General features: G+C 35.7%; 1 protein-coding gene across 3 annotated transcripts in view; it reads right to left on the bottom strand.

Moving 5' to 3' along the window:
* si:dkeyp-14d3.1 (transmembrane protein 132C) overlaps positions 1 to 14,146 on the bottom strand; it is a 293,882-nt gene that overhangs the window by 26,113 nt on the left and 253,623 nt on the right. The gene's annotated exons all lie outside the window — the stretch shown is intronic.

The raw sequence follows: 14,146 nt of genomic DNA on the forward strand, positions 1-14,146 counted from the left end.
TAAAAAGTGGATCAGACTGAGCACCACAACACACTTGTAGCCAATCAGCAGTAAGGCGCATATTAGTCTCGCGTAGCTAGACCTGCAGACTAACGGCAGAAGGTCTGGACTCTGTCGGAGCTTTCATTGGCCAAGGACCGCCCAAGAGGACGTTTGACTGACATGTAACGCAACCAATCAGAGTTCGTTTTGTTCTGCATCATGTTTAGGGGGATGTAAATTTAAAGTCAATGTCTCTACAATAATAGACTGGCGTATGTAAATCTAGTAAATTATTCATTCAAGAACGTTGTGCAAGTTTACTGCAACAATGGAGCCGCGAAATACACATACTTTTGAAATTGCAGCATTTAGTTGATCCTGGTAAGCGCACATTGTCACAGTTGTAAACATAACAGCGTTCTTCTTCCACAAGGGGATTTGGCGCAGCATTTGTTTCTAGGCGGAACATTAAAGAACGCGACACACACGTCTCCCGGACATCCTGTACAATTCAACCAACCAGATGACGACTTCAAAATTCCTGAAGTGCTTCTAGTTAAGTGTGCCATATGCATCAGACGTTCAGCCAACGGTCCCTGAGCGTGACGTCTGAGGCTGAGACTAGGCGCGTATAGACTCATGATGGGAGAGGAAAGAGCGTGAACAAGAGGGAGATTGAAGAAAGACTGTAGAAAGAGATGGCTGAGAGACATTACAAAAGAGAAAAGGTCAGAGGAATATCACTGGAAAAAGAAGGGTTATGATCAGGCAAGAGCTTTAGGACCCGTTTTAACATTAGAAAAGCTTTCCAGCGCTGGAGAGACCTAAGTGGGAAGGCCTGAAAACAGACGCTGAGATTGCGTTTTTTCTGCTCAAACTGTGAGTAACATTGGTTTTTCTATATTTCACAGAACCAAGATATGCTGTTGTTGAAATAGGACAGTTCTGAGAGTCATTGTTTGTCTGGAGCTGGTGTACTGACGGCGACTAACAACAAATTCTTGCTTGTATATACTCTTTTGTATTATATGTTCAGTTTTTTTTTTTTTGTGCTTCTTTGTTCATTTGTCATCTTAGCTTTAATTTTGCAAAACATTGCTTCGCTTCAACTATGATAAATAGATATCCACTGCATTGTGTGTTCATGCATTTTGGGGGCGGAGCAATGAAGGGAGGGGTGTGTTTGTTTGGGTTGATTTCAGATGTCAACAGTATTCAACAATGGTTCTCAGAAATCACATACTGCACCTTTAAGCCAAAAAAAAAAAAAAAAAATCTTACTGACCCCAAAAATACTGACCCCGAACCAACGTTTGTGTGTTAGTGTAAGTGTGCATGAATTGGCAGCATACAGCTGAGCCAGGCACCAAAAGTCACCTTTCCTTTCCAGATGGCTGCTGGAGAAATGGGCACCACTTTGGTTAATAATGATGAGTAAATACAACAGCCTATCATAAGACACACACTCACAGAGAAGACAGAAGGGCCATCTCATCCTCTTGCTGAGGAGTTATGAGGCCACATTCCAAAACCATCCGTTTCATAAACGTTGTCGAAATTACTTGGCTGTGTTCCCTTCTGTTGCGGGTCTCAAATCACTATGACTGGCTCGGTTGGACTTTGATTCCTCTAACCAGGATCTGACAGGGATGGAAACTACAGAAGCAACACACACACACACACACACACCATCAAAGTGTGGCCAGCAGCAGAAAGATAAAAGCATGCGAGAGCACACATACTCATACACACACCACTGGCATATGGCTGCAAACCCAAATTTTGTGCATAACCCTTTCATATTAATAGAGCTCCTAGGCTCTTTTTTTTTTTTTTTTGTAAAAACATTTATGTTTCTATTTTTTTTTTCCTTTTTTTTCTCATAAGGAATATTAGGGTCTGTCTGTCAGGGTTTGAGAACTGCACAATCATTTCATGCTCCCTGTAGAGCAATTAGAAGATCCAGATCTCGTCTAATATTAAAAAGCTAGTGGCCACTTTCAATGCTTACAGTACACAGGTTTTTAAAAAAAACATTAGAGGCACAGATCCCAGGATATTACCATATTAGGGAAAACTATATCAGGGATACAGGAATAAAAATCATTTGAAGCCTTAGTAAATTATCTAAATCCATTTTCTGAATTTTTACCCATATCCTAGTGTTGATTTCAATTTAACAACAATTTAACTCTGTTACCCAAGTTATAGAGTGATTTTAATTTATTTTATAATTCATTCATTAATTTTAAAAAAGTTTAACGCTAAAAAAATGATTGAAACAATATTTAGATGTGCCCTATGTTTTTTTTTTTTTTTTTTTTCCTAACAGAGCTGAAAACCTCATATGAAATGTATACATTATTAACTTTGATCTCATTATAATTCAACATTTTCTTAAAGGGTTAGTTCACCCAAAAATGAAAATTCTGTCATTTATTACTCACCCTCATGCCGTTTTACACCCATAAGACCTTCGTTGATCTTCGGAACGCAAATTGAGATATTTTTGTTTAAATCCGATGGCTCAGTGAGGCCTGCATAAGGAGGAATGACATTTCCTCTCTCAAGATCCATAAAGGTACTAAAAACGTATTTAAATCAGTTCATATGAGTACAGTGGTTCAATATTAATATTAACACTGTACTCACATGAACTGATTTAAATATGTTTTTAGTACCTTTATGGATCTTGAGAGAGGAAATGTCATTGCTCCCTATGTAGGCCTCACGGAGCCATCGGATTTAAACAAAAATATCTTAATTTATGTTCCGAAGATCAACGAAGGTCTTATGGGTGTAAAACGGCACGAAGCTTTCATTTTTTCATTCAATTTTCATTTTTGGGTGAACTAACCCTTTAACGTTAAGCACTTTTTTCACTTACCATTTGTTACAAAGAAACAAAACTACTCATTTTGAAGAGTTTCAGCCCTTGTTTTGTAACCTATTCATGAAAAGTGCCAGAGCACTCGCAGAAGAGACTATTGAATAATGTCATTATATGTACTGAAAAATTCAAGTGTCATATTCCTGGTTCTTGCTGAACATTACACACACTCATAGAGCTGAGTGAGACATCTAATCCAGTATCAGAACATCATGGTGTGTTGCTTTCTACACTTAAGGGTTGTTAGAGCTGTGAGAGTTTGTTTCATGCTTGTCTGATTGATAGAGTTGTCTGCTGTCGGAGTTTCCTCTGTCTCCATAGCTTTATCTCTGTTGCTTCAACAAAGTCTGAATGCAAAGATGCTTAGACTGTCTTCTTGGGCTGACAAAGTTAACCTGTTTAATCACACTAGGCAACAATAAATAAAAAAAATAATAAAAAACAACTCAAAAAGGCATTCACTTGGCATTTTTGTAATTATTTTAATAGCAATCAAGTGCAATTTTGTGTATGTATGTTTAAGTCCAAATTTAAGTGCCCAGGTATGTTAGACCCTGTTTCAGCATGTACAAACAATTATCAGTAAATGAAGAAGAAAGATCTTCTTAGTTGCTAAAAGCCTGATATATTTCAAGTAAAAACAATGAATGAACTGGTGTGACGTCATTTTGAGCAAAATCAGGCCAAAACAAAGTGTTTGATGTTCGTTTCAAGAGTTTGAGATAGCTTGCCAGAATGCGTGCTTTCCTGAAAAGTTCCTGCTTTCTTTGACATGGAAACCTTCTGTTCAGTCCATTGAGTTCGGATGTACCAGAGGAAAACATAAACACACTGGAGAGCCGCTTTATAGTAGAAATTGAAGTTGTAATTTTAATTGAAAGAGACACTGACACTGTTTTTTCATGACTGTAAAACTGTAAAGCTGTTTGCTCTATAAATAAATGTGATGTGACTTTACTGGAGCTTTTTTTACTGCCGTTTTCTCACCGCTGTCATTTGTGTTGTGTATATTTTGTTACTGAAAGGAAAGCATGTAGCACATATTTACATATTCATCTAAACGTCGCTCTCAGCAGTGTCATCGGAATATTCGCTAACAGTATACCGCTGGTCACGTATTTCGAACTTCTTTTTACTCCTAAATGAAGAACAAAAAAGAACTTCGCCATCAATATATCGGGGCCTTAAACTTGTTCATAAATCAAATATCATTTGTAATATATATATGGTGGATGTCAATATCATAAAAGTTCAACATATAAACACTAGGGCTGTCACAATTCCTTTATTAAATTCGAGTACTCAATTTAAAAAAAATATTCAATTGCAATTTAGCCATGTCAAGTAACCTGAAAATACCGGAAGTGGTGCATTCCACTGCATTATTAGACCGTTTTCTAAGGCTTCATGATGTATTAAAACCATTTTAAAGCCATACTATAGCATAGTGCTATTGTGAATTCACAAAGGCTGTGATTCAGTTAAATAAATATATGCCCTGCGGGTTTACTATATATGCGCTTTAATTATTTGCGTGCAGGTTATGTGTGTCTCAGAGCGGCTCCGTTCACAGTTAATGCGGTTTCAATTGAACTGTTATCATTTACATGCGTGGAGCGCATCTCAAACTCCTTGTCTGCATATGCTGAGAGTTTGGGTTGCTTGTAATGTCCATCTGGGAATGCAATGTGTGCCATTTCATCAGATTTGTAAGGTAAATCATTTATAAACCTAAGCCAACAGGAGAATACATCAATATCTTTCAAAATTTGCAAACTGCTCATCACAATTTTTAAAATAAAAGTTTAAACCCTCACTCTAAGTTTGCATGTTTTGATGGTTCTTGCTCAAGAAAATACCAGGCCGTTTGTCATAATACCTGATAATAATGTCATAATACCATATCTGATATATATATATATTTCAAATAAACACTGTTCTTGTGAAATTTCTATTCATCAAAGAATGAATCGACAAAAATATTAAACAGCATAACTTTTCAAAACTAATAACAACAATAAATGTTTCATGAGCAGCAAATCAGCAATTTCTGAAGGATCATGTGACAGTAACAGCTTTTCTATTACAGGAATAAATTACATTTTAAAATATATTACAATATTAGCAGTTATTTTAAATTGTAATTAAATTCAGTTTCAATTTAGATTTTATTATTGTATTTTTGATCTAATAAATCCAGTCTGGTGAGCATAAGAAACCATGTATTTTATTGCCTTTATCGCAACTTACTTTCTACTAAAAAGTAAACTGCAAGTAAATTCCAGCAAGTTCACTGTGAATGCTTTGATTAATAAGGTACATTTCAAATATTCCAACATCACTAACTCAAATCTATTGTTACGGACACACAGAGGCACACAAACACACAACACATAGGCCGTCATCATTAATCACTGCCATAGATTGGGGAATCTCCCACCACAATTTTACAGCCATGACTATTCAGTCTGGAAAATTAACTACCTGTCAGACACATCCAATCAAGCAGCCATCTAAGGAACGAGAGGGCCGGACCATGAACAGGCGGCTCGTACATGTGTTGGACTGAGCAGGTCTGACAGCACAATTAACCAGAACTTAAACTACAACTATGTGGGTCCGCGTGAAGGAGGGAGTTATTTATAATCAAAGGTGAAATACATCCAAGAAAAGTACATTCAACTTTTACTTCCTTCTATTTATATTAAACACTTCATCTGCTCTAGTGGACACGGTTGGACTACTAATGTAGCTCCACATGTCACTCCTTTCGGGAGAACCGGTAATCTAAACTCACCTTTTTATGCGGTCATCAGTTTTACCTGACTGGCTTCCAATAGTGCTTTACATCAAACGACTTACTGGCTCCTTTGAAAGAATCCCAGATAACACTCCCCTGTGTGCTCTCTCTCACACTCTATACAACATCATGGTATATGGCCCAAGAATCATCGATTCCTAATACACACACAAACCCACTAAAATACACACATACTCTTTTCAAGCAAAGGTTTTGGTCAATAAATTTTAGTTTTTACTGCAGATCCTTTGCAGCCATGCAGGTTTGAATGTTTTCAAAGATGATCGGACACTATTATTTTATGTGTTCAGTGTAGCACTGCTGATACTGTACACAACCTAGCTTATTCCCAGAGTGCATTACAGTATGTGCATCAATTACATCCATACACTGCACAAAATCTGAACAGCCATGGTTCTATATTAAGTTGAAATGCCCACAAGTGCATTCTTGGCTTAAGAGGCGTTTTCTACTTTTTTAATGAAGTAGATATTATTTATATCTTTTCGGGCTCTTTTGAAGTTCAATACAGAAATACTATATTAAAATGTCTCCCCTAGTACACCAGACTATTTATTGATATGATGCATCAGAAATATCTAGTTCAGTCATGAAACTCTAGGGTGCGCAGGCTAATGGTCCTTTACATATTTTTTACATGTGTTAATGAGGATTATAATTATTCTCCAACTTTTGTAGCCTACACAATTTTTTTTTTTTTTTTTATTTTTTTCCTGTTCAGACTGCAGTTTCTTGGCACATCCACATTAGTTGTTATAGAAACGACACTAATGTGTGGAGGTTCAGTGCATTGTGAGTTCCAGAAGCAGTGTGCAAGCAGTTCAAGCAGAGATCAAGCAGTTTTCAAATCTAATACATTAGTTGTAAATTGACTGTTAAGGTATAAATTATGCCCCATTTACCATCTGTAATGCCACTGTGTAGCCAAGATTCATACACTGTGCATATATATATATATATATATATATATATATATATATATATATATATATATATATATGACATTGTTCTCAGACATATTTTTATGTTTTGCATATGGATACATATTTAGATAAAATGACTACTTTTTCAACATTTAGATTTTTTATTTGTTTATTTTTTTTAAATATTGATGTCAGTTTTTGCATCATATTACAATCAAACCTATAAAACCTTTTGTTACCCCAAACTACATATAAAAGCTTGATCGGTCACATGAAAGTAATCAGCATAATTACTAACTCATTGCGGGCAGGGTCAAGGCGAAATCCAGCTGCTTATTTCTTTGTTACTCACTGATTCAGAGTCCTGCACAGGTCCTGTTTGATAAACCCGCACCCGCAGTTATCAATAGCACACTCAACCCGATATCCGACAGAAACACTAATTTTAGCCCGTACCCGACCCGACCCGTTTGACACAAAAAACACGACCCGACCCGCACTCGCATTAAATCTCCTGAGGTACACAAAAATTATTTCTTTTGAACTCCTTTGTTTTAATGTTTCAGAGTTTCATACTACTGTATGGTTAACTAAAATCACATGGGGAGCATGTTTGGTATAAATGGACTCCAACTTTCGTTTCCCATTTGGTAATTTATGATACATGTTGCTACCTCTGTGGCACATTAGTATTACAAGAATCTTTAGTAGTTTCTTCTTCAACAACTCAGTTTAAGTATGCTCAAAAACAATGGCTCGTAAAAAGCCCCCACAGAGGGGTTCTGCCGCTCGGAAATTCAACCTTCTCATTGGTCAGGTCAACCCTGAGAGGTGTAACTTCTCCCGGACCTTAAAAGCCAGTGCACAATGCTCCTCCTCCTCTCTTGCTGCTTCTACAGACTGAAGAGCTAGATTTAGCAGATTTAGCACCTGCCTAGATCTGCTACGGTATTTACAGCATGTACGTCTTTTTATGCAGCAGCAGCATATCTTTCAGTACATGCTCACGGCAGACTGTTTGTTCTCAATCGATATTGTTCATTGAAGCTTACTGTATTATGTAGAAGAGTATTGTGAGAAAGAGATCGAGTGATCGAGTTTATTACCTGCATTCAGATTTAGCATTTTCCTTCAGGTCAGTCCTATGTTCATACTAAAAAATCTGTTTAAATGCCTGATGTATTATCCTGTCCTTTTAACAGTTAAGGGGTTTCCCATGACTGACAGCGCTAGTCAAAGCATTTGTCAGTTGCGTCTTGTTCTGTGTTCACAACAATTCAGTCTTTTCAATGTAAAGTCTTTGCTACTGACTGACTCGCTCATAAATTCTTTGCCGCCATCTAATGGCGTAATAATGTAACTTCTGTTGCTGTTCACGGTCAGGGACTATTTTTTTCCGGCGGAAGGAAGGCTTTTAGTGAAAGTTTACTTCATGAAAGTTGCACTGATACATATTTTTGGCTTTAATATTTGTGTTGTGTGGTAGCTGTTTTATAAAAGCAATAAGGTACTCGAGGCTATTGCTGTATCGCTTCGCGTCGTGCCTAACAACGTCCTTCAGCCGTGACTTATTTACGATACAGCAAAGCCTCTCGTACCTTATTGCTTACTTATATAAATTATATAAATTATGTAAATTACTAATTTGCATACTTTTTAACATGAACGCGTCTTGTAAACTCAAATCAATTAAATTCATTAACTTCAATAATTTAAGACGTGTCGGAGTAACCTACATGAACCTCCTGCAGTTACTAGTAGCTAGCAGTAGCAAACATTAACATGTTGAATGCAATTATTTTTAACTATACAGTTATGCAATGTACAGCACAACAAAGAGGAAATCAGCTACTAGCAACATTTGCTTATTGAAAAAGCAACATACAGCATTCTCTTTTCTCATTGAGCATAAGCTCCACTCTTTACCACAACATTAACTCCCCAAACTCCACCATAACAGAATCTCTTCTAAAATCCAACATAACGGAACATTAAACATTAAACACAAAAAGTCTCTCCCCTTTCTCATCTTGCCGAAAAGCACATAAAAAAATATTATTTCAACATTTACTTTTTATGCAACATTTATGCAATATTTACTGTAAAACTGTCAGTAAATAAATTTATAATGTTACAAAAGATTTCTATTTCAAATAAATTGTTATTTTTTATCCACAAAAATATTAAGTGGCACAACTGCTTTCAACATCGATAATAACAATAATAATAATAATAATAATAATAATAATAATAAGAAGAAGAAGAAGAAGAAGAAGAAGTAGAAGAAGAAATGTTTCAGGCAAAAATGATTTCTGAAGGATCATGTGACACTGAAGACTGGAGTAAAGAATTGCCATTACATGAATATATTATAAATATATTTCTATATATTTATAATATGTTTATATTTTTATATATGAATAAATATATTAGAATAAAAATAGAGTTATTTTAATTTTAATATATTTTGCTATAATGTTTAACAATATTACTGTTTTACTGTATTTTTGATCAAATAAATTCAGCCTTGGTGAGCATAAGAGACTTCTTTCAAAAACATTAAAAATCACACCGATCCCAAACGTTTTAATGGTACTATATTGCAGTTACAAAAAATTGCAGATACAAATTCGAAACCAAAGTTAATTTTTCATAAGCAATATCAGATCAAAGAGATGCTATACAAATCATAGATGAGATGAACACTAAGAAAAAAAAAAAAAAAAATCAAGGCTATTAAGGAAAGAATGCAGGGAAAAAACGTCTCAAAATAAGCACCTGCTCTGAACACATTGTTTTGGAAGTATAGGAAGTACTCTTCTTAGTACAAGTACAAACATCAAGTGCAGACAGCTTTTAGGCATTTTGAAACTGAAATATGTTGAGTGAGAATTACAAACTTTAATCAAGGTCAACTATCAAACACTCTTATATGCTCTTGAAGTTCTCAGAAGTTGGAAATTGATCCCGCTGTTTGTGACAAGATTCAAAGAACTTCAGGCGCTTTGATTTGAAGTTGTTGTCAGGATGACCTTACTTGCCAACGTTCCCACAATTTGTGACAAAAGCAGAATTGACGTATTTACAGTCTGCAGTTCAGACATATTGAGTCACAGACCGCTACTGAAGCAGATTACATCAGTAAAACTGATCAAACAAAGCCATCAGCATGTCTGGAAACATGCAATAAGTGTGACCTCATGTCAGCGAACAACTTCATAAATAAAGATCTCCTCTTAGTATTTTAGTCAGCATTTTAAAACAGCTTAGTGGAAAAAAACTAAACAATTAGCAGCACCACATGAATGCATAACTAGTGTGCTTTCAGCAGTTGTAGCCCTACTAAATCACTAATAAAGATAAAATGCTAAAATTTTCTATTTAGCATGTAAGTACATGATATAATGCAGCACAATATAGCCATTCAGTATTTTGGCACTGCTGTTTTAGCAAAAGAGATGTAATTTAGTCCATTATGCGTTACATTTATTTTCTTTAATTATCTATTGTTGTGACTACTGGCAGGCTGATGGGTTTCAGTTTCAAATTAATTGGGTGAAAATGATCCAAAATGGGACATAATGATCCAATATCCAAATTGGTTGTCATGATATAGGAAGAAATTTGCTTTTACTTCAATCTCTGGGGGAACAAAATATTTTCAAATCTGTCACACTCCTTTTATCAGCTAGATCCTTCTTTTATTATTAAGTTCTTTAACACGCACATACATCCCTCTCCAAGGAAATAGAAAATTATCTTTCTAACCCACTACAGTGATTATGATCCAAGCAAATCCATTATGCATTAATGTGTACACCCAGAGATCCATTATTTAGCTACAATGTCACACTTGTATACTTAACATTAATCCCCCTCAGTAAAATGATTTGTCATTCTGCTCATGTTTTATTGAGATGGTTTCACATGGTCAGCTGAGGAGGTCTGATTGAGTAATTGCAATGTTTTATTCTATGCCTCAGTCTCCATAGCATGTCTTTATTACACACACACACATTTATATATATATATATATATACATATACATACATACATACATACACACACACACACACACACACACAGTCAATAGATTCATTTTTTATCACCATTAATCGCACACCATTAATCGTGATTAATCACACACTTATCGTGAAATTAAGCATACATTTATCTTGTTTAACATGTCCATTTTGCCACCATTTCCTATATACAGCAAAGTAAACCATCAGATTGAACTGTGATTTTCACAAAACTAATTTTCAGCTTTTTTCAAGGTAAATTTAGATGTCTTTCCAAAAAAGGACACCAAATAACCAAATTATATGATTTCATATAATTCATACATTTATGTAGGCTACACCAAAGCGCTCATTAAAAAAAAAAAAAAAAAGAATTCACAGTGTATAGTATGTGCAACAGCAGCTTATTTACATTTTAGAGAAGTCAAGTTGCCATACTGAACAGGACCACATGGAGATGCCAAAAAAACCTAAACCAACTGCCTTGACCTGCATATATACTAAAGTACACAGCAGCATACACAGGACAAATCCAAACATTATCCTGAATGTGTGTGAAAACAACGTGAATGTACTGAAATGTGTCTGTGCATAAATACAATGTGCAATCAAAGCGTCGAGAGCGCTCATACATGATTTGTTTGCGTATCAATATAACAGACTCACGCGTGCTTCTGTACGTCACCGCAATCATCTTTACTTTGATTGCAATCCTCATCCTTCAAAACTTTCATAGCAAGAAGCTGGTTTGCTTTATCCAGCCGAGAAATCGATTTTATTAGAAAACATTATTACAAGCTTACCGTTGTGAATCAGGCTAAGGTAAGGAGATAGTTTTGAACACTTGCTGGTTATGTACTTGCTCAAAAATTGATTTTGGATCATTTTTAACCAAAAAAAAGTTACGGACTGCAGCTTTAAGCATGTAGATATGGTCAACATGAGCTCCTGAAGTTCAAACTAAGCATCAGAACGGGGAACAAATGTGATTTAAATGAGGCATGCTTGTTGGTGCCAGACGGACTGGTCTGAGTGTTTCAGAAACTGCTGATCTACTGGACTTTCATGCATAACCATTTCTAGGGTTTACAGAGAATGGCCTGAAAAAGAAAAAATATCCAGTGAGCGGCAGTTCTGTGGGTGAAAATGCCTTGTTGATGACAGAGGTAGGAGGATAAATGACCAGACTGGTTCAAGCTGATAGGAAGGCAGCAGTAACTCAAATAACCACTCATTACAACTGAGGTCTGCAGACATGCATGTCTGAATGCACGCCGAACCTTGAAGCAGATAGGCTACATCAGCTGAAGACCACACCTTGAGCCACTCCTGACAGCTAAAAAACAGGAAGCTGAGGCTACAATTCACATGAGCTCAACAAAACTGGACAACAGAAGATTGAGGGGCGGGGGAAACAACAAAAACATTGTCTGGTCTGATGAGTCTCAATTTGTGCTGCGACATTCAGATAGGTAGGGTCAACATGAAAACATGGATCCAACCTTATATCAACGGTTCAGGCTGCTGCTCGTGGTGTAATGGTGTGGGGGATATTTTTTGCCACACTTTGGGCCCCTTAATACCCATTAAGCATAATTTAAAAGCTGAAATCATTCTTGAACATGACAATGAGTTCACTATACTCAAATGGCCTCCACAGTCACCAGATCCCAATCCAATAAAGCACCTTTGGGATGTGGTGGAATGAGAGATTTACATCATGGATGTACAGCCGACAAATCTGCAGCAACTGTATGATGCTCTCATGTCAGTATGGACCAAAATCTCTGAGAAATGTTTCCAGCACCTTGTTGAATCTATGTCACGAAGAATTAAGGCAGTTTTGAAGGCAAAAGGGGGTCCAAACCAGTACTAGCAAGATGTACCTAATACATTCCTTACAAAAAAAAAAAAAAAAAAATGTAGTAAAATAATAGCAGTTTTACAGTGCAGGTAATAAAAAAATTTACTGTCTTGCATTGTTCTAGTCAGGCCAAATATAAGAGACACTCTGAAGCTGCAGTATGTAATTTCTTTACCTAAAGCGTCACTAAATAATGACCGGTTTCACAAACACTCCCCCGTCTGCCACTGGTAAAGTTAACAGTTCAAAGTTAAGTGTTAAACTGGAGGAACACTCTGACTGAAGCCTAAATATGTGCTTCATGTGGTGACAACTAAATTACTTGGTTTTATTACCTGGTTATTTAATGAGTGAATCTACATGATATTAAGCTAACGGAAGTCTTTTTAAGGGTCATGTCAGATAGAAATAGCTACTTAAGGTAATAACTGCACACATTCCATTTGCACAGCATATCTGAAGTAATTTGCACAACTTCAGTTACAGTATGAACTGGGATATGCTAAAACTTTTACTCATGAATATAAATGAAATGTTAGGCCGAAAGTTGGATTACTGCTGTCTATGTAAACATATACAACGTTTTGATCATTTGCATACCACCAAAGCCTTTAATGCTTTTAAGAGAGAGTTTTAGCTGAAGCACAGCTGTGTTTTTAACTTTGAAAAAACACACTGAAATTAGCAATTAAAAACATTCTTACGAATGTCGCTGGCATTAAATCACTCCCACAGTGGAAGCTGATTGCATTTAAGTCTTTTGGGTCATTTAAAATGAGAGAATTTCATGTCTAAACAACCTCAACTTAATAGGCCTGTCAAACACAAATTATCATCTCCAGAAAAGAAATCATACAATCCAATCTTGTTTAGAAACAAGCTTCAGCAGATTTCGTCTCATGCGTAATCAAACATATCATAATTATATACGCTATGATTGAATTTGAGCTCATACGTGACCGAGACCCAGCTGGAGGCATTGAAAAGTAACCCAGAAAGACAAAAATTTACAGAAAAGCACAAAATGGTCAGTGAACTTCCATTGTGAAAAAGAAATGTGCCTCATTTTACTGAACATGCACTTTGTTAAATCTTAAAAGTATATTTAAAAAACTGCACTTGCACTGCACTGCACATAATATTAGTTTATATATTTAATATACAAAGTAATTTGATCATATTTTAAATGTACTAAATTGCAACATCATTACAAATGAGTAATTACAAATATATTTAAATACATGACATACAAGTTTCAACAGAAATGACATTGAAGTATATTCTAGTTACCATATATGCTTGTCAGTACATTAAACAGTACATTTTAACCATAATTCAAAGGCAATAGATTTATAAATTTCTACTTTTTAAGTTCTACTTAAAGGGACAGTTCACCGAAAAATGAAAATTATCCCATGATTTACTCAGCCTCAAGCCATCCTAGGTGTATATGACTTTCTTCTTTCAGCCAAACACAATCAGAGCTATATTAAAAAAATATCCTGGCTCTTCCAAGCTTTATAATGGCAGTGAATGGGGCTCAAGATTTTGAAGCCCAAAAAAGTGCAACCATCCATCATAAAAGTAGTCCAGGGGGTTAATAAAGGCCTTCTGAAGGGAAGCGATGAAAAATATCTATATTTA

This window comes from Ctenopharyngodon idella, chromosome 8 (genome assembly GCF_019924925.1).
Source record: "Ctenopharyngodon idella isolate HZGC_01 chromosome 8, HZGC01, whole genome shotgun sequence".
In the NCBI taxonomy this organism is placed as follows: Eukaryota; Metazoa; Chordata; class Actinopteri; order Cypriniformes; family Xenocyprididae; genus Ctenopharyngodon; species Ctenopharyngodon idella.